The sequence below is a fragment of the Poecilia mexicana genome, unplaced genomic scaffold (genome assembly GCF_051168715.1).
Source record: "Poecilia mexicana isolate PSO_F unplaced genomic scaffold, ASM5116871v1 scaffold_6, whole genome shotgun sequence".
NCBI lineage: Eukaryota > Metazoa > Chordata > Actinopteri > Cyprinodontiformes > Poeciliidae > Poecilia > Poecilia mexicana.
Genome location: NW_028263375.1, coordinates 29,515,498 through 29,537,537, shown reverse-complemented (window position 1 = coordinate 29,537,537; position 22,040 = coordinate 29,515,498). Strand labels below are relative to the sequence as shown.

At 40.1% G+C, this 22,040-nt stretch overlaps 1 protein-coding gene across 2 annotated transcripts in view; it reads left to right on the top strand.

Annotated features, from left to right (window-relative positions):
- Positions 1 to 6,037: 6,037 nt before the first annotated feature.
- insc (INSC spindle orientation adaptor protein) overlaps positions 6,038 to 22,040 on the top strand; it is a 60,440-nt gene continuing 44,437 nt past the window's right edge. Inside the window, exon 1 of one of the 2 annotated variants that reach the window (XM_088006559.1) lies at positions 6,038 to 7,582. The gene's annotated coding sequence lies outside the window, so the exon portion shown is untranslated. The remainder of the gene's footprint in view (positions 7,583 to 22,040) is intronic. The other variant, XM_088006558.1, reaches the window with a different exon arrangement.

Here is a 22,040-nt window from a genome sequence, read left to right as displayed (position 1 = left end):
CTTTGGTTTGAGGTAATTGTGTTGTTCTTCAAAGCATTTTGTAAACAGATGTAGAGAGAGAGAGAGAGAGAGAGAGAAACATCACCTGCCACTTATACTTATACTCACGATGCTGTCATTGATCCCAGAACAAATATGAAAACTATTAACATATGAGTCAAATTTACAAATACAAACAGTCCATAGAGAGCAGAAACGACTCATTCCAAACAAACCGGATAAGTCTGGATACATGACAAGAAAAACAGGGAATTGCTTAACAAAAGGCAGCCAAAAAACAACCACAGCTGGTTGACACATGCAGCGATATTTTAGGCAAAACGTAAAAAAATAGGAAATTTAACATGACGGAAACCTTTTTGGGGGGTTTTTCTTGTTGTTACAGCAACACTCCAATAGATGGCAATCTAATTATCCACACAAAAAGTTTCTGTGTGGCTCTACTGATGTGCTTCAAGAGAGGAGAGAAGCCTTCCATTCTCCAACACCTCAAGCTGCCTTCTGTAACGTCTTCATAGTTTCACAAATGATCTCAAAATGGCATAGAGTTACGGTTAATTCTGTAAATACCTAAACTTGACTCAGAACATCAACCGTGGTGCATCTGACAGGGTTCACAGCAGCAGGTAATACGTTCCACGCAACACCGAGTAGATTCCCCGTCGTGCAGATAAACATTTCTGTCTTCCTGTCAGTGATTTGGAATAATTTGTTGTGTAGTGTTTTCCATAGAAGTTAAATTAAATGGACCAAATCTTGAATCAGTAAAAAAAAAAGAAAGAAAAAGAAAAAGGCCTTTTAGTTTTGGATCTTAAATATGCCACATTTATCTGTATAGATTTTTTCTTCCAAAATGAATAAACAAACCCAAGGTCACCAAAAAAGCTTCAGGTTTACAGCATCCCTTCCTCCAAGGTACAGGATGTCTACAGTGTTCTTAAAATTTAAAGACATTTCCTTTTTGTTTTTTTCTGGAGGTTTTATGTGTTCACTGTCTGTAGGGAATATTTCACTCTACTGGTGCATGACTGAAAAAGGAAATTGTATTTTTGTTCAATTTTAGCCTCATGTATTTCAGAAACGCATCAAATATTGAATTACTTTATTCAAATACATTCCATTTTAAATGTAAAAGCATCGTAAAAGCAGCTCTTTGAAAGGGTTTCTTGCCTGTAGGTGACATTGTATCATTGTGGAACAACACACTGAAATAAATGTCTCAAAGAGTGTTTCACCATCATTTTTTTTAATTATCTTTATGAAAAGTTGATTATGGATACACTAAACTCAGGCTGTTACTGTAATCTTTAAGCTACAGTTTATTATTATGGTAACCTTTTTCTAATTTCCACACATTTTGTTCCATATAACGGATTAATTCAGTCCCTTCAAGGCGGAAGAGGCTAGAAACCACTTTCTATGTGTCTTACTGTGCTAAAGCTACCTGTCTACTGTCATTCTCACTTATGCCATCCTAATGGTCTAGTCCAAGTTTCTCCTGGCAGTTTGTTTCTTCATCACATTTTAATTCCAACTAATTTTCATTTTAGACAAGAACTGTGATATTTAACCTACAGAGTGCAGTAGAGTCCTCACGGTTCGCTGTTGTCTTAAGATAACACTGGCAATTAATTTAGCTTTCCAAAATTAGAGATTTTTAAAATCAATTATAAACTAAATAAGTAAAAACAACTTTAATAAATTACTCATGCTAATGATGTACAAAATAAACAACTTAGGCCCCTAACCTTGTGAAGATACTATACTGAATGTGAATGTGAAGTCCAGCGATCTGACTTCACATTCATTACTTACACACTCTTGAAACTTTAATTAAGACAGGATCCGAGTGTGCTCTACTTCTTAATTTCCATATTTGTCTAATTGTTCACAGAGGTCTTTGTGATTGAAGATCTCAAAGTCCTTTGTGTCGATTGAAGGTCATCTTTCAGATCATTGCTGTTGATCTGGTCGTTTTGAAGCTGCGTTTACATTAATGCGACTTTAGAGACGGAAGACCTAATGAGTACATTCCAAATGGGGGGGAAACTTGCCAAACAGGATAAAGTTGATCCTATCAGGCTGCATGGATGAATGCTAAGCAATGCAACCGAGCAAATAGGGGATATTTGTCACTACTTGCTTCACGCTCCAACACACGTGTCTGCGTCAAAAAAACAAAGGAGTTTTTTGTTAAACATCGTACATAAGCTCCAGTGAAATGCAAGAAATCGGTGAGAAAGGAAGCAAGAATTGACAATAAAAGGAGTTATTTCATTAACTGCCTGGTGAAATAACTCCCAGCTGATGGATTTGTAGGACTAATACAACAACGTATGTCATTATTGTTGAAGCAGAGAGGGGAATTGTTTTCTATTCCCCCTCGAACTTTAAAAAAATCCCTGATCTGTCACACTGTCTGCTGCTCCGTCTGCCAGAGAGAGAGAGCAACTAACTTCCACATGGAACATTTTTCTGAAATGACAGAAGAGGAAAAATAAAATCTCATCTCTATATACCGGATGATTGAGAGGAGCAGGAGGTTGGGGGAGCTGATTCTTGGGGTCGGTTAGGTTTTAGGATTCTCTCTCAGCCGTAATCTAACAATCCCACTTTGTAAATGAGAATAGCAGTCCTAATGGCAGACAGCTGCTTTGAATGGGGCCCTTCCAGGCACGAATTAAACAATTCATATCGGAAAGAAACCAAGAAGTGGTCCCCCTGCCCCCATCTTTAAGTGAAAGACGTGCCTCTCGTCCGGTTCCCCGAAACCCACACCACAGACCCGCTTCCAAACCGAGGGTTTTGGAAGACGTTTTCCTTTTAAATAATAATTTGATGGTTGGGGAAATAGAGAGCTGAAGGCATGATGCTGCATCTGAGATGGTTTATGTTCCACCAGATTCTGCAACTTAGCAGATTACTGGTTCTACTGAGAGGACCCTGCTTGGTTCAGACAAATCATTGAACAGCATTCCTTTGTTTTTACAGTGTACAACTTTTCTGCTTTGCTTGTCTTTATTGTGGAACTTATCAATATTTTATTTTTAACAAAGCTGTTTAAAGGGATATGTGAGGATTTAGTCTGGATAATAGTGCTAACAGTAAAAAGAATGTATTATCCCAGTTGAACAGCTCTTTCTATCAAAACATAATAAAACCCGAGTGTTTCTTAGGTTCCATACTGTGGGGTCCCGTTTGGAAAATTTGCACAGTCAGAAATGAACAGCAATAATTTGGTTTGTTCATGCACACAACATTTCAGCTTAAAACAAAGGATGAGCCGTTTCAATGGCAATAGCAACATTTACCAGTGGCTCTATGCCAACAGTGACTGCATCGGCTCACCGTCAGGAATTTACATAGAGGCCTGCAAGACCCAGCTTTCATTTTGGTTGTCCATTTCCGGTTATTGACACGTGAATTTGCATATTAGCTCTGAGATAATGTGTAGTTTAGAGCTAAATATTTAGCTTCAAGTTAGTTTTAAAATAAAGATGCAGTTTGGTAGCTAAATAATTAGCTTGTAGCTAAATATTTGGCTTTAAATTCAATGTCTAGATTGCTAATTCTATCAATAAACCTTTCAAGTCATAAAATTAATCAAATTGGTCTGCTGTTGCCAGTATGTTAAAGTAGGGCATATGTGAGGGAAGCTTATAGAGCAATATGCAGGACTTTTCATGGCGTGTTGGTTCTGCGTCTGCAGTGAAGTGAGTTCTGTACCGGTCTGTAGTGGTGAAGAGAGAGCTGGGCCAAAAGGTGAAGCTCTAGATTTAATGGTTAATCTACGTTCCTACCTTCATCTTTGATAGTGACGGAAAAAAAGGTTTGCACTTACAAGTGAGCAAAATGAGTTTCCTCCAGAGAATCTCTGGACTCTCCCATAGAGATGGGGTGAGAAGCTCAGTCTTCTGGGAGCCACTCAGAGTAGAACCACTGCTTCTCCATGTCGAGAGGAGCCAGCTGAGGTGGCTCAGGCATCTGGTTAGGATGCTTCCTGTACGCCTCCCTGGTGAGGTGTTCCAGGCACGTCCCACCATTAGGAGACCCAGAGGAAGACCCAGAACACGCTGGAAGGACTTTGTCTCTCTGCTGACCTGGGAACACCTTGGGATTCCCCTGGAAGAGCTGGAACAAGCAGATGGGAAGAGGGAAGTCTGGGTCTTGTCTGCCCAGACCCCAGATAAGCAGAAGATAATGGATGAATATTAATGTTGTGGGCACACTCTCCCAAAGACTATTGGACTTCTGTATATCCAATTTTTAGGAAAGACTCTGAGATGGGGGTTTCTTTTGTATATATATATATCCAGGCATTTGATGGGTATAATTTTGTACCCTCTATCTCAATCTTTCTGCAACAGAACAATCTTGCTGGCTGCAGTCTGTTTCAGCTAAGAAACTGAAGTCCAGGCACGTGCAGAGGGGGGATCTGGGGGTGCTTGAGCACCTGCCCCTTTTGCTCCTTGCCCCCAAGTGCCCTTTTGGTCAAATTTTTTTTAAAATTATTTTCTAAGCCCTCTTCTGACACATAACATGTACTAAAATTATTTGGTTTTATGTTGCTTTTTTTTTTTGTAAAAACATAGTAAGCCCTCCGGTCACCGGACAGGTGACCTTTTGCCTGTGACGCATGTCGCAATTACCTCTCGCGCAGTGAGATAAGGCGGCTAACTGGAGCTGAACGTAGCGAACGTTCCAAATTACAGAACAGTTTTTGGTGAATTAAAAAAAACGTTTTTGGTGAATAAAGTGGAGTAGACTTGCTTCTCGTCAGATGATGGAAAACGTTGAAGTATAGTTTCTGCTTCAGCACGGAGTAGCGGTTTAAGCAGAGAGGTAATGAAATACAACAGACACTGACAGGTCTCTGCGTCTGGCTTCCTCTGAAGATCTACTGAGCAGGAGGAGACAGCCAGGTGAGAAAAAACTGTTCTTATCTATCGATTCAGTATTTTTATCATACAGACATTAGGTTGTTGTTGTTGTTGTGCTATTAGCTAGCTGCTAGCTAACGACTTTGCTAGCAACGCAAGATAACTGAAAAGCTTCTTCCCTGTATCGTTAATGATATCAGTCATTCTTCAGTATGTGCTTGGGCACATCGCCCGTCCAAAACCGATCATCTCCATAATGGATATATATCTTCTAATTTCCTTTGCTGCATAATGTACATTGCATTTATTCTGGCGTTGGGTAAATGTATCTCGAAGGAGAATAGCACTTACATAAAAGTCTAACAAGGATGTTCATTTAGAATTAAAAGTAACTCACCCTGAATTACCATGATAGATAAAATGTATGTAATAAAAGTGTGTCATTAATGAAGGGGAAAAAACTCAATCCAGACTTTAAGTAAGTTTAGGGTCTGGTTCGCAGAGTATGCAGTTAATTTTTTTTCCAATTATTCAATGAAAAAAAAAACTCAGTTAAGTAAAAATAAATTGTAATCAAAACTTTTGGATTTTAATTATCTTTTTTAAAAACAAAACGTTTTGTTTAAAAAACTTTTTTTTAAATTAAATAACTCATTTTTGCCTCATGAACTTAGTTATTTGCCAAACATAAACTTTTATTTGCACACATCAGAAATCTTTTCATGTGAGAATCACAAGCAAAACTTTGAGTCACAAACAAAATCTTAGAATAGCAAGAACAGATTTCTGACAAGCACAAATAAGTTTGTTTTGCAAATAATTTTTTCACTTCATGAGACAAAAATGTGTGATTTTAATTTTTAAAAAAGGTTTTAAGTTAAACTCAGTAGGCTTTTCTCATGGTGACATGCAATAACAATTCAATTTTTCCTTTTGTTTTTCTGCAGTTCCACATTAAAGTTTGATGCAGCTCTGCTTTCCTGAATGGACCATCTTCATCTCCACTGCAGTAGGAAACAGGCAGCTCTTTTTTATAGATTACAGTCACTAAAAGGTTCCATTGTGCCTTTGTTTATATTTTGAATAGTATAATTCTGTAAAGACAATATGTCTGGTGGTCTAGCTCTGATTTACATATCTTGCTAAATTGGGGGTTTGAATATTGCAATACTTTCCTAAAACAAAATAGACTTGCAGAATGAAATTACTAATAAAATATCTTCCATATGCACAGTTGTATGCTCTATATAGAGATTTTCTTTAGCTTTGATTGTATATTTCACAATTTTGTAACTTATCATTGTTTGTTAAACTCTGAAAGCTGTGTGTCTTTGTTAATATTCTGTCCTAGAATGCGGTTAGATGTGCCCTTTTTTTTTTGAGCACCTGCCCCTTTAGTGGAACCCTGCTGAAGTCTAACTCGAAGTGGAACCAGAACCTCTGATTTGTTTTCTGAAAGTCTACCTTCGCATTACCGTCCAATAATATATGTGCCATTCTGCTCAGTTTATATGAGCTCCTTCTCTCACGTTGGCCAGGAAATGAGGTCAGATTTGTGAGGAAATTAGATGTTTACGTTCACATTTACGCTGGAGCTAATATTTATTGCCCCCCTCTTACGGCGCACAAGGGTCTTATGTACGCATGGGAGAGTACACGAAGCCGTCCGCGTGACATAACGGCATGATAATTATTCACTCAAGAGTACGACCATATAAGCTGCATCAGGCCGACGCAGCGGGGTCTTTCATGGAAATTAGAACCAGCCGTCTCTGCCCCGTTTATGCTTTCTTATTTTTCTTCCTCCATTTTTAAAGCCCCCCACTTTTTTCCCCATAAGGTAGTCATTTTCAAGGCTGACGTGAAACCAGACACTCAGGAGCAGCTGTGGTGAAGGTCCAGAAACAACACCGGGCCGGGACCGACATCCTCTTACCTTCCCTCATTCCCCTTTTTTTTTTTCGATCTTCTGGGACTAGCTCCTGGGAAGGAAAACACCCTTTCACCGTGTCAGAACTGGGATTTCTTTCTGCTGCCATGGCAGTTTTTTTTCTTCTTCATCCAACTCTCTTTTCAGTCCCTCCCTCTCCTTCTCCCCTCCCTTCCCATTGCTGCCACATCTGGAACCCAGCTCCTCGTGTATTTATGTGGTCTGTTTTGTTTCTTTTCTTTCTTTTTTTTCCCCCCAAAAGTATTATTTAAAAGTTCTTTACCTAGTCTTGTTGGCAGCTTCTCTCCATCTGATGAAGTCTGCAATTACATCTCACCATAACAGGTCACTCTGCAATTACATGCTCCACCACAGAGTCTTACCCCCACCCCAACCCTCCTCTGAACTGAACCGCTGCTCATATGGCGGACCGAAATAGAATAGTTTCATGTCTGTTTGGATGGCAGCCCGGCTGAAACTATGCTCCACTGTGACTGACAGTGGGATGTGGACTTTTTCTCCTTAAGAAAAAACCTATAAGGCCAGCTGTGCGCTCAGACTTCGTTCAGTTGCACTCCGGCAGCCGTTGGTGGTGGTTGCTCCAGCTGGGGCTCTAAAACAGGAGACAGAGCTAAATAGAGTTTGAGTCAGAGTGGATAAAAGTGAGCAGAGGGAACAGAGGGCCCGGCGAGCGCGCGGACAGAAGCACAAACTCTTGACTATGTACCGCAGCGGGAACACCTTGCCGTTCAGTCTCTAGCCAAGACAATGGGTGAGTTTGGTGAACTTTCAGTTTTGCAGACTGTTGGACTGAGCTGAGTTAAAAGTCGAAGCCTTGTTGATAGCTTGAGTAAAACTTCAGTAGTACGACACCGAATACTCCATCAGGTGCCGTCTGATTTATGAAGCACAGCACAGACAGTCTGGAGCCAGTTGCTATGGTAAACTGTGAAGTGTGACGAGTGTCAGCAATCACACTCTGGTAAATCCTCAGGACAATAACTTAACAGGCAAATTTCTAACCTCATAATAATAATAACAATACATCAAAGTTATCGAGTGCTTTTTAGGACACTCAAAGATCCTTATGCCAGATTGGTAAACAAGCCACAACTTCACTAAGAAGTTACTGTAACAAAAAACCAAACATTTATCAATTGCTATTCTTTTGTGAAGTAAACTCCTCCTTCATCTATCATGTTTCTTAAGGGACTTGTCTTGGAAATAAGCCATGCTAATTGCCCAACAATGTATCTTCTGCAGTTTGAGTTCAGTATCCATGGGAACCGACTGATGAGCTGGTCGATGGGTGGTATTCTCCGCTACTTTTATGACTCCTTTGGTTTTTAGCTTAGACCAGAGGTTGAGTGGCAGACCAACTGATTTCAACACAGAGAGAATGATGCCAGCCGGCGGTACTGCTGACACAAGCCTGTTGGATTCATAAACGTTGCTATGGAGATGTTAAAAAACAGGTGTACATAACACCATGTCTACTTCTAGCTCTTTCAAATCTATCCTGAACGTAGCAGAGTATAGTTGTCTCCGAAACATGTGAACTGTTAGCTGCTTGGCTAACAGCTCTGCTGCCCAGCCTCCCCCTTCAAGCACATCACATTTTGTGTGTCAGCACTTGATTATTTCATTCAGCTGGGCTATCTCCTCACCATTTCCAAGTCGTCTTTAATCTACAACAGATCATGATTATCTCCATCAAAAACCCCCAGAGCATGGAGCCAAAAATAAACCAGTTAAAAAGGCTGTTGTGAATACATCAAAGCAAAACAGTCTCCAATAAAGTGGTATTCTTTTTTAATTATTATTATTAAATGACCAGATATCCATCCAAATGAATTATTGATACCAGACTTATTTCTAGACTCTTCAGCTTCTCTGACTGCTAACTGCTAACTGTTACATTGGGTTCTCTCTCTGGGTTCGTCGGTGTGTCCCAACCTGGCTGATATGTAGTCGGCTCTGCACAGTTTCCATGAGAAATAATTCACAGTTGCCGTTAGTGATGAGAAGTGAGACAGAAATGAACATGATACATAGGTGCAATTATCTTAAAATAAAGACTGTTTAAGTTTGAAGCTTTTAGAGCTTTAGCCACAGTTGTGCAACGCCTTCAGGAGGCTGAGTCATATTGTATTTGGGAGCGTAAGGAAACTGTCATCAGGATGGCTGCTATTCTGCAAAAGGTCGTGAGTTTAAGTCCTTTCTTTCTAGAGTTTACATTCTCTTTGAAATGCTTCTTACCGTCCATCATGCATCAACATCCCTCTTAAGTGCATCAGCCACTCTACTGTTATTAAAAGCTCATGGCAAACTACATTCATTGATAAAATATGGGAACCAGTAACTATTTGTTATAAATTACTTAAAGGGGCAGCTTTATGTATTTTTCAGCCACATAGTACCATTTTATAGCATAATCAAATAATGATGCTATCTTCATAAAATGCTTTATATATGAAATATGAGTTAGATGAACTCTGAATTTGTAATTTAAAGCCTTTAAGAAGCTCCTGCTCTTTCTGAAGCTCCGTCTTCAGGAAGTCATCACAACATGGCTCCCCTATTAACCCTTTAACAACAATTTTACCAACATTGCACAAAGAAGTAGCTCCTATGTGTTTAGCAGATGAGCAGTTTCACCAGGTGTTTGCTAATTGCTGCTGTCTAGTCTGAAGGAGCAGAATGGGTGAATAGCGAGGGAGAGCTGCTCTGTGGAGCTCAGAAGCTTGGAAACTACAGCTACTGAGGTGGAGCTTTGTCCTCAAAGGCGGGACTATGCTCACCCAGGTGTTTTCCTAAGCTGAATGGTTGCCATAGAGATTCAATGATTTCTCAAACATGCATAAAAGAATCAAAGCAACACTCCAGCTATATTTTGTTGAGGGAATAACATAATAATATGATGTAAATCTTGGAAAAAAATTCATAATAGTGCCCCTTTAAAGAAAAACAGTTTAAACAGTGTAACACAACTAACCTAACTACAAATTAAACATAAGACTGAGTGTGAAAACTATATAGTAACAAGGACATTTGACTCTTATTGGAGTACTTTTGCCCTTAAAGTACTCTAATAAAGTCTGATTCACAGTTAGACATCAATTTCTGACAGCATTCCTGATGAATCTTAATCCAAAGGCAAAGACCTCCAGTTCATTGATATTCCTGGGTTTGTCTGCATCTTGCAACTTTTTAAAAAGCCCCGCCAGAAATTTTCAACAGAGTTCAGGTCAGGTATCTATGAAGGCCACTGTTGTATCTCGGACTTTGGGGTATGACTAGGGATCACTGTCCAGTTTGAGGGTCCAGCGACACCAACGCTCCAGCTTCCTCACAGATGGTATAGCTTTTTCTCCCCTGATATCTGACCGAAGAACACAATACTGAAGGCATTGGGGGTTTTTTTTTCAGCATATCCCATACCAGTCAAGTCTCCTGTTTTGGTTGGGAAACTATCGTTTTTTTTTACCCCATATCATTATTTTTCCCATAAATATCCTATATTGTGCCTCCTGCTCTCACGGTAGTTTCTCTTCCTCCCTGCTCTTACGGTAGCACCACACGGTGACGTTTTCCGTAATCTCAAGTCCAAACATGACAAGTAGGGCATGTCCTTCAAAAGCTCTTTGGTGACAGTGTTCTGATGATGGCTTCCTCTTCCACCCGTGTCCAGGTGTTCCTTTAACTTTACACTCGTGAACTGTTCTTTGAAATTCCTTAAATAATTAGGACCTTGGTTCTCTCTTTATATCCCGGTCCTTGTTTGTAGTAGGTGATTGTCTTTCCTACGACCTTTCTGGAAAATTCTGTTGACTTAGCCATGCTTCTAAGATGCAGCAAAATATTTCCATCAAAAGTCCAGTTATTTGAGGTTTTCTATCTCAACCTAAACTGATGCAACTAATGAAGCCCTATTTTTAAGCAGCAGCTCCTTAGAGATTACACTCATATGGGGAACAGATAGATGTATTTGAATGAATTCATTACTTCAGGTTGACGTGCTCACATTATAAATACCTGGTATGAAGAAGTAGTGCTGTCATCCCTTGAGCGTGCCCTCTGTAGTGATTTGAGGGCATCAAATAGCAGATAAACGGCCCCCTCAAGATTTCGCACATCGCTCTCAAGTGGAAAATATTTTATGTTTTTGTTCTGAGTCATGTCGAGGCTGAGCGCCGCGGTAGCAAAAAAAAAAAAAGTTTGGAAAGCGGCTGATCTGGTTTGTGTAGGAGTGATGAAAGTTGAGGTGGCATAAAAACAACAAAGATCTCTGGGAGTCTGAAAGTCATAACGGCAACACAGTCGGCATGCATCTTTATGGCGGCCTGTCTGTGTGCCGCTGTGGTGTGCGGAAAAGTCTGCATTTGGCAGCGAGAGACAAATAAAAAGATCAAGACGGACTTGTTAGGAAAAGTTTCCAAATGCGTGATGTTTTTGTAATATATTTTTATAGTCTTTTAATTTCTCTTTGGCTTTTGGTTCGCTGCATAAGAAGGCAGTCAGCCCCACGGCGAACTGCGATCGCAGCCATCTCTGGGGTGCTACAAGTCATGTTGTCACTATGTCATTACATGTCACACAGCAACACAAAGGACCAAACCGAAGACGTACAAGTAGGCCAAAAAAAGAAAAGACATAACATGTGAATCATTTGTCGCCGTTGTTGTTTGTTTCTGTTGTTCCTCAGATCAGTGGTGTGACGGATGGCTCTGAAGCCTCAGAGGAAGGAGGTCCTGACTGAAAAAAAAACAGCTTAGTCCTTTCATTTGCTTTTACTTGTGTAGATGTTTGGTGGTTTTCCTCCTAGAGTCCGGAGGCAAGTATTCCTCTAGACGCAGTCGTACTGGCCTTGAACTTGATGTTGTTTTTCTATTGGGATTTTATGGGATAAACTAACGGATGTTAGAGAGCTTTAGTAAACAAACAGAATCATGAAGTTCAGAAGTGGTGAGGTTTCACGCAGGGTTAGTTTATAAAACAACAGTCTAATTCAATTCTCAATCCATCATGCAACAATGGAAGGAGTTTGGTGCGATGGCGAACCGACCCACCTGACCGTTCACCTACGAGGACTTCTGACTGGACAATTATTGTCTCTGAAGAAGGTGAAGAATGTATTCCAGTTACATGCTATAATTCTATAAAGGTTTTTAGAATTTTTTTTGTATTTATTTCAAATGTGATGGACAGAGAGACAAAAAAGGAAGAAGAGAAAAGGAGAAAGGCGGGGAAAAGGTTTAAAAGGAAAGGACATAGGAGTGAGAAATAAGCACAGAGAGAACACAGGTTAACACGATCGAAGCCTCTAAACCTGCAGAAAGAGAGAAAACAAAACCAAGAAACCACAACAACAGGCAACATATACATATTAATAACAGCTATAACGTCATTGGAAATTACATGATAATACAAGGTGTATTTTGCATCTTTCTGCTGTTCTTAACCTTTGTCATTTGTGTCCAGTTTGAGGTTTTTCTGTTATGAGATTCTGTTGTACTGGCTAACAATTGGATTATCATGAAAGGTGCAACATCAGAACTCGTAAACTATACTAGACAACAAGTATTACACTCCAAACAGTCATTTGTCATTTGAAGATCTCAAACACTGACAATGACCATGATGATACATACATTCACGATTTATTGTGCTGCCCTGTGACAAAGTATTCAACAGTTTGTAGAGATATATCCTAAAAGTCTTTGGGCTGTAAGTGAAAGGTAGTTCAACAATGTATTATTGACTCATTGGGGTTGAATACTAATGCACACCACACTGTTCTGATGTTACTTTGTGAAAATAAAGCGAAAACTGTATATCACTTTCCTTCTACTCAACAAATTAAATGCTTGTGGTTTGATCACAATAAATGCTGAAAAGCTCAAGAGGTCTGAATAATTAAAAAAAACACTGCAGAAGTATGTAAATAAGTATGAGTAATAAATATAAGCATGTAAATAATGCAAAGTGTGCAGTGACAATGTAAGTGAAAGTGATGCAATTTTTCCTCTCACAGGCCTTCCAAAGAGGCGTTGCATTTTCAAATCAAAAAACATTTTCCTCAACCCAAAGTGCAACTTCAGCATTATGTATTGCTCAAGTCTCAACTTGTTGCAGCAGTTCAGTTCAGTTCAGTTCAGTTCAGTTCAGTTCACACAAGCAAATTACAGTCTGCTGTGATCAAAGCCCAAGAGTTTATTTTGCCTAATGACGTATGGCTGACTTGGGTTTAAATCTGACTTTCTTCGCTGCGTTCTCCTCTGCGCCTCCTGGTGCCGAGCCGGGGAGGGCGTGCCACGGTTTAACATGAACCGCCACAGGCAGGTGGGGCCCTGGCTGTGCTTGACGTTATGTTTAATTAGGTCCTCCATTCACGGGGTGGGGAACACTGGGGTTTCCGCTATAAAACCCTGCCTCTCCGCAGTCTCGCCCCCGCTCTCATTGTCCTGTGACATTAAGAGAGTAAGGAGAGCATTCAATGATGAGCAATGGCTGTCACTGAGGGTGGAACGAGAAGTGTCTGACCACAGCTAAAGCTGGAAACAGGAAGCAGATCTTGGTGCCGCAAGTCTGGTTTGGAGAAGTCACTGGCAAACACATTTACTGCCGCGTTAATGGTTTAGTTGGTGTCCTTAACGACAACCTAATTCACCATTGAGGCTCAGGATAGGTATTTTATTCCTTCATCGATTGTTTACACCTGTGGGGTTAGCGGTTTGAGTTTCCAGCTATCATTGGGTGACATGTGGTGTGAAAGGTTGGCTGTCCTGACAGGAAACAAAAACAACCCTGTGAGTTTGTATTTTATTCAAATTAATCAGGTGTGATTGATTCCAAATACGGGTTTATGACCTGAACACCAAACATCATGTCATGGCCGTGGTCATCACCTGGTTAACACTATCCCTACAGTGAAGCATGGTGGAAGGACCATCAGATTGCTGGTGCTATTTTTGGGACAGGGCACTAGGTGACTAGTTTGCATAGATGGTGAGATGACAGCATCCAAATATAAAGATTCTTCAAGAAAATCTGCTCCAAAGCACTTTGCACCATACATCAATTAAGCTAAGCTGATAATACCTGCCATAGCTATGCAGATGATGTTCAGCTCTACCTTACAATGTCAACAGGTGACTCTGAACCCATCCAAGCCCTGAACAGACACTAAGGACAAATCAATTCATGCAGGTGCCATAACTTTCTCCAGCTGAACAAAAACACAACTGAAGTTGTTATATTAGGACCTAAAAATAGAACAATCTGTAGTCAGTACACAGCTTTGGTTATGACAAATAGAAACCAGTGATCAGGCCCATAATCTGGGTGTGGTGATGGAGTCAGACCTGAACAATCAGAGACACATGAAGACAGTTACAAAGTCAGCCTTCTAACACCTGATGAACATTTCTTGGAGGAAAGGAATAATGTTCCAACAAGATCTAGAGAAACTCATCCAAGTGTTTATCTTTAGTCACATTGATTACTGCAAAAACGTCTTCACAGGTCTCCCTAAAATAAAAAAAACCTAAATAAAACCTTTAGCTGCAGCTGATTCAAAACGCAGCTGCTCGCATTCTCACTAGAACCATGAAGATAGAGCACATCACTGGATTTCTAAGGACCTTCCACTGGATCCTTGTAGCTCAGAGAATAGATTTTAAAATACTTTTGCTACTTTATGAATTACTGAATGGCTTAGAAACAAATTCAATTAAAGACCTGTTGTTGTTGAGTGGTCTTTCTAGACCACTCAAGTCTTCTGGTTCTAGTCTAGTTTCAAAGATATTTGAAACTAGACTAGAAACATAAACTTCTCAATGAATGTCCTTGAATGGCACAGCCACGGGTTAATTTAAATGGACTATCTCTGGAAAGACTTAAAAATGTCCATCTACCAACAGCTTGAGAGGATCTGCAATGCTTGTTGAGACTTCCCCGAGAAGGCCTGAGTTATGATTCCTGCCAAAAGAACTTCAAAAATGTATTAAACGATGGATGTGAGTGTCTATCCCCAGAAATGCATTATTTTTAGATAGAACATTTGGGAAATGGTTTTTATCTTATGGGCTCATCAGATGAAGGTCAGATTGTTCTTTATCATCACATCATACCGTGACGCCATACAATGAAAACTCTATAATGATGTTTCATTCATCAGTGTAGTGTGTATTTGGTGGTAATGACAACCCCGTGACAGCATCCATGACTCAGTGATGACTCTTCAAAGAAAGAAACCCAATTACAGGAGTGCAGGTATAAATTTTTGTGTGGGTGTGTACCGGTATGGGAGCCACCAAGGAACTGGGAGATTGATCCAAATCAAACTGGTGGAATCTCACCAGCCTTTCTTGTGCTGACCTCTTTCTTTACTCACTTCTTTTCTTCCTATCTGCATCAACTAATTGCCGGCAGGTCGTGGCGTATTGAGCTCCAGTCTTCTTATCGGTCTTTGATGTGATCGCTATCTACTGTATTTGCTCCGTAGGCCTTGTTGTGGTTCACTGGGAAGATCACGAGAGGAAATTGGAGCTTCAGTTCTTCTCAGCTTTTGTTTGTTGTGAGATTTCCTCCAAAGACTGAAAGGTCGTCTCTCCCCTCCGCTCCCCCCATCCTTTTGAAAATGTCCATTGAGAGCACCTAATGGAGTTTTAAGGGGCGACTGCTTCTGCTTCCTCCGTGCTTTTCTCATATAGTGTTGTTTTCTGTTGGCTTAACCTTTCATTGTTTTATTTGACTGGAAGCCTCTCTTCCTCATAACTTCATCCACTGTAAGAAAAGAATGAAAAAAAAAAGTGTCACTCGACATGTAAAAAATATGAAGTGTTTTTATCTAACATGCAAAAAAGAAAGAAAGCATAATTTGCGGTAACTATGAAGTAGGAAAAGCAGGTTTAACTCTTTAACCTTAGACACTGTTCAGCAGACATCTTCTGCTAGAAAAAATATACATGGCAACAATGTTCATTCTGATGCTAAACCTTAAAGTTGACTCAGTTGTTGGCAGAGCTGGAGCAGACTGACGAAGTGCAACGCATCTGCGTTCCGTCATGTTTTTCACTGAAGTTGTTATAAATTGCTAGTCAGCTGAAACTAAGAATCTGACTATTGTTAGAGTCGACGACTTCATAGATTTATTTTGGTTTCCAACATGACATCGTTCCAACAAAGGCAAAGGAAATATTTTTAATAACTTCACATAACCTAATTTCCAAACCAACCCATCCAACACAATCAACTCACATTACCGTTATTATTCAGCATAATTGCAACATTTTTCCACTTTTTGTTTTATGATAAGGAACTTCAATCCAGTTGGTTTTAAAAGAATCATGAGGTTCCTTGTATGTTCTTTAACCTTAAAAAAAACTGAGCCACAAATTTTAACCCAAAGTTTGAGTTTTGTCCCATTCACTCCTCTGGGGGAAAAAAAACCTCAGATGTTATAGTGTGTGTGCTTCCTTTGGATTAACAGTAAAGAAAAGCCCAGCAATCTTCATTGTCCCTCTACAGTTGATGTCCGGCAAAACATGAGCAAAAACACTTGAACTGCTTCATAAAAAGATCCTTTGTTAACGTAAGTCCTCCTGAATATTAAACTCATTACACAGCTGCATACACCAAGCCATTTCTCTGGATATGCTATCTTAAATGAGACTTGACAGACTGTTTGCCAGGTCTAATTACGCAGAAAACTTTCTCCAGTGTTTGCTTTTTATACCCAAAGAGCAAAGAAAAGCACAGAAAATGTGTTTTTTAAAGCGCCACGTGTGCGCTCGGCCCGCACGTACGGAACATTTCTTGCATACCGTGCTGATATTTACTTATCATGTTGAGTGCATGTGACTCCCATTACTCCTGCGCCTTTAAATCAGTGGTTAGTCAAAGGAAAAGTCCCACCCTGGAGGAAAGATCTGGGCAGGACGCATACCCTCCACCCATGATTCTTAGTGTGTTCCTTTCTCTGCGACTTTAAACCCACACAGACGCAGCCAACCTGACACACTCCCACCTCTTAATGTAAAACAGCTGCAGGGTCGACTTGGGAGGAGCTGCCCTGGTTGTAGAACCCAAGATCATTTCACTCTAAAGCCCATTTCTGAAAACTTGAGCCATCCACTCAAACCAATAATCTCTGGGATCAATGCAGGATTATTCCTTTAAGTCTTAGCAACGCGTGAGCAGCAACTCATACACAGGGCATGTGACATGTCACAGTTACCTGTAAAATGTTGTCAATATTTCACCAAAGTTAAAAAAAACCCCACAATTTCACAGTTGAGGTGATTCTGTTAAAGGAGAAATAGAAAATCACACATGAATAAGTTTCTTCATGTGACAAGTCTTTAAAAAACTTGCCACACCATCATCTTTCAACTACTTCCTGTTGTTTTCTTCTTCGTGGTTTATGCCAATGACAACTTCTTTCTGTTTCTGCTAAAATGTAATTAATACACACAATGTTAAAAAAAAACTTCATGAGTATTTGACATTTATATTTTGAAATTTTATGAAATAATTTTTTGCTGTAGGAACATACTGCGATTATTTAATACAGATGATTTGACTTTTTGTTAACTTCTCTCTCAAAAACAACTAAAGCAAATATCACTGATATAATGGCTTGTTCTTAGAAAAATGTACAATTTCTAAATTTGAACGGGTCTTTGAGATGAAAGGTTCTTAAAGAATTGGTTCCCTTCACTGAGCCGTGAGTCCCGTCTCTACCAGAGATGCAGCAATGACACTACATGAGATAGAAAAAAAAAGCTAGCTGTGTAGCAACCACCTAGAGACCATCTGATCTGAGACCACATGCAGGTTTGTGGTCCGCCTGAAATCCGGGGTCAAATGTTGGGTCAAACTTCAAAAGCTCGCCCAAGTAACTCACGACATTTCCAGAAAACAACACGTTTCTGCTGAGCCTGCCAACAGTCGAAGTGGGATCCGGTGCCGTCAGTCTGTAACTCCTTTTGCCAGCTATATTGATAAAACATTTTATCAATAGAGCAATGTGTCATTTTATGTGTGCGCTCCCTTCGGTCTGGAAGAGCCGGAGTGTTTTTACTGACTCTGAAAACTGGTGCAACATAGTTGTTCAGTTGCAGCTTTATGGAGTTTTCCCCTGTGTCATGTGGTTTTATTGCGATATTACGCTGAGTTTGAGTAGCTCCAGTCAAGCAGCTTGGAGAGTTCAGCACTCTTTCATGGTTCTGTGTATGCACTGCTGTTGCTGTCATCTCTCAAACCCATCCGCAGAGCCCGGTTGTCCTGCTTTGTTGTGGAAGTTGGAGAAAGCTAAACCCCATATTGGGTTCATTAAAAGTGCTATGTGTTTGTTGCAATGGATGTGTGGTGCTTGGCATTATGATCGCTAGAGTGTATAAAAAAAATAAATAAAACAAAGCAAGCCCAGGCATAAGGGTTTTGCTCCACTGTGGTTTTGGTGATGTAATTATGATCTTTTTAGATATGGAATGTTCCATGGTTTACACACCCTTGCTAGTTTATTTTGAACCTTAAATTTAAGTTGTTGTCTCATAATAAGTAGACAAAAATAATCATATACTTTTTCCATTACAACCACTAACAGACCCACATGGAGATGATGTGTTCAGGCTCACTCACTTTTAGCAGAAAGGTGAACCTCAACAATAGTCTGATGTTTCAACATCAACGAGTTTTCTTCCATTGCTAAGCAGCTTCCCTGCTGAAGGATTTTGTAATTGTCAGTCTTGGCCAGGTCTCTCTTGGAAAAAAAGAGATTTTTAACCTCATTGAGACATACCTGGTTAAATAAAGGTTACATACGTACATACAGAAACATTCTCAAACCATGATGGTGCTACAGTATTTTACATGGAGTGGAAAAAGTTCTGTTTTGGTCTCATATTACCAGAGTGTCTTTATTTCCTGGAGCCAAGTCCCCAACGTTGATTCTGGCAAACTGCTGCTGGTAGTTCTTAAGGCTTTCTTTTAGCTACTTTTTCTGAATTCACACCAGCCCTGTTTAGTCCGCTTTAATCAGACTCTAGTTCATTTGCCTAGAAAGTCCTGCTCATTTGGCGAGGTGTGAACGCACAATTGAACTCTGATGCGAACCAAAAAAGTCCACCTACAAACGTAGGTCTCGGCTCAGTTAAAGTGAAGTCCGGTGCGGTTCGAATGCATAGCTGACGAGAGATCGCTTTAAAAACAGGAAGTAAACTGTAGTGTAGGGCATTCTGGGTGATTATCAGGTGTGAGAACACCCTTAAATTTATGGAGTCCATGACTAAAAGTCCTGTCAGCATGTTTTCCAATCTCCTGTCAATTCGGGTGAACAGCCAGGCATTTGTACATGTGTATTTGTAACATTATCCCATTGTGATCGATGGATTGAACAGAGCTCTATAACAGAGATTGGGATGTTGTTCTATAATGTAACCCTATTTGAAGTTTCTCTCTATTCTGAGAGCAAATGGACAGATTTTGATTTTAATCCTGTAGTTAGTGTTGATCTGTCATGTAACATCCATTGCCGTTTGTGGCTGTAACAACAAAACATGGTTATAGTAGTGCTGTGGGGACTCCACTGCTGCTTCAGAGGAGTAATCTCCTCTTTCCTATACTTGAGTCTCTTAAAACTGACTGCTCTTTTCACTGATTGGATTTTCCTCGGTTTCTTGCCTCGAGGAATGCTCTGTCAGTGAAACTATGCGTATGGTTTGGGTGTGGTTGCAGTCACACCCATCAATCTTGCCATTTTGCACACCACACAGGATTGCAATTTTTCTTCCAAATAACCAACCCCATCTGATATGATTTTTTTTTTTTATTTAGTGTTGGACCAAAACTTTAGTGAAATGAAAGCTTTATAAAATTTAGTTGAATGTGAGAGGAGGGCTTCACAGAGATGACAGACTATGAAGTTAGCAACATGTGTCACGAGGCTTTGACTGATTATAGTTACATACCCTGTTTTTACCTTACCACAATGTAAGCCTACCTTCAATTACGACTGCCTGACTCGCTGTTCACCATGTGGTGTGTGTGTGTGTGTGTGTGTGTTGGCTTCTTTACGAGCTTGGCTTATTCATTATTTAGCAGCTCCTGATGTTTTGCTTGCTCGGGTGTCAGGTGCCTGCTAGGTCCTCTTCACTCCTCCAGACTGGGTCTCGTTCTGCTCTGTTTGAGTCCCCCGCCCCAGAGCGACACATTCACTCTGAAACTCTCCAGTTAGTTGTGTGTGTTGTTGGGTTTTTTTTTTTAATGAATTAATTTACTTATTCAGCTAAATGTAGATGAAATTAGGAAACTTCAAAAGCGTTTGGATAATTGTCGTGGTGTAAAACCGGAGACGTTGGACCTCTCGTGAGGTAATGCATCTGCTGTCTTATTTTTTCCTATTTGTCTTTTGGAAAATCCAAGTTATGAGTAATCTTTATAGCATGCTATAAAGAAGCAAAAAGATGTTGTGTTCACATTAGCAGACTTGTGGTAAGGCGGTAAAGTTATTTGCGCAGCTGAATGTAATTTTTACTGGCCCGGGGGTTCACTGGGTGCCTCGGGGAACTGCTGTCATTATTCTTGCCTTAAAGGGGCAGTATTATGTAAAATCAACGGTGCATCTTCTCAGTGCAGTGCTGGAGAAAAGGTTGCTAATAGAGGAGCCATATTGCGATCACTTCCTGAAAGAGCAGGAGTTTCTTAAAGAGACAGAGGCCTAATTTCAAGGCGTTATATCGCAAAGTAAATTTTCTCAAGCTATATTTTATATAGACAGCATTTTTATAGCAACTGAAAGCAACAGTTACTTGATTGTGCTGTAGACACATTGCAGGGGTGTGTCTACACACATGCGTAAGATCCCGCCCTCCAGGACGAAGCTTGAGGGCGGGATCTAACGATGTTTACTTTGGTTTTAGCTGTCAAGGTGTCAACATCATGCACTAAATCTTAAATGTACGTGTGATATATAAAAGAAAAGGGACACACTGCTTTGTTACTAATATTGCTACAACTACATAACAAGGTCCAACAGTATCACATTTCATAGGTCAGGAAGAAGTTTTAAAAATAGCAAGAGAGTGAGAAGTAGGTTGGTTACGCTAGCCTGACTTTGACAACCTTATCATGTAGATGTGCTGCAGAATTCAGCACATTTTGGTTCAATCCCATCAGTAGAGCAGGTGTTTAAATTAACTAATCAACCAACGCTGTGTTCAGACAATCCCTGGAAGCATGATACTGTAACAGACTAAATGTTCTTGTTCTTGGTGTGGGAAATGTTTGCGTGTTTATTGGCGTTGCATCCCGATACGCTAGTGGAGCTGGTGTCAGACACAGAGAGTGAGAAAAAAGAATGCAGGTGGCTTTGGGTTATTCTTCAATCTTTTTTTTGAGTTATTTTCCTCTTGCTGTGGTGCAGTGCACTGAACTAATTACACCTACATCTCCAGGTTTCTTTTTGTTAACCGAATTGTTCTACTATGGCAGGTCGGCTATGGATGGCGAGTAAAAGAATCGTCTTTTTGCCCTCCAGCGTTGTACACATGCGCAAAATTTCCGGATGTAAACGATAACAGTCATCATGTTTATAAAATGGTACTATGTGCCTGGAAAATATATAATACTGGCCCTTTAAAGTGATACAAGAGCAGTTCCAGCCCACATGCATTAGTTCAACATTTTGCAGGGTGACTTAATGCTAAACCATGAATGAAGCTGTAAGTTTATACATGAATGTGTCCCTGTGTGTGTGTGTCCCTGTGTGTGTGTGTGTCCCTGTGTGTGCGTGTCCCTGTGTGTGTGTGTGTCCCTGTGTGTGCGTGTCCCTGTGTGTGTGTGGGTGCAACTTAACCCCTGTGATCTCATCTGCGTCCACGGGTTGCCTAGAAACGCTATGAAGGCATAGTATTTAACTTCCACATTATGCAAAGGGAAAGAATGCTAGCCGACCCGAACAGACAGCACCGGCTCTGGCCTTACATGGACATTAGTGCAGCCAGGAATTTTTCTAAAAAGGAACAACTTGAGGTTTACATAAATTTCAATATTCATGCATGCAGAAACTTTAGAAAGTAATTGTGACATGCTAAAAAAAATCCTCTAATGTCTGGTAAAGTCTTTTAGAATGCTTTTATTATAACTTCTCAAATATCTGATGTCAGCTTGGATAAAGGATGCATGCTTTCCCCCCGCAAATTACACTAAATTACTTTTCCAGGTCT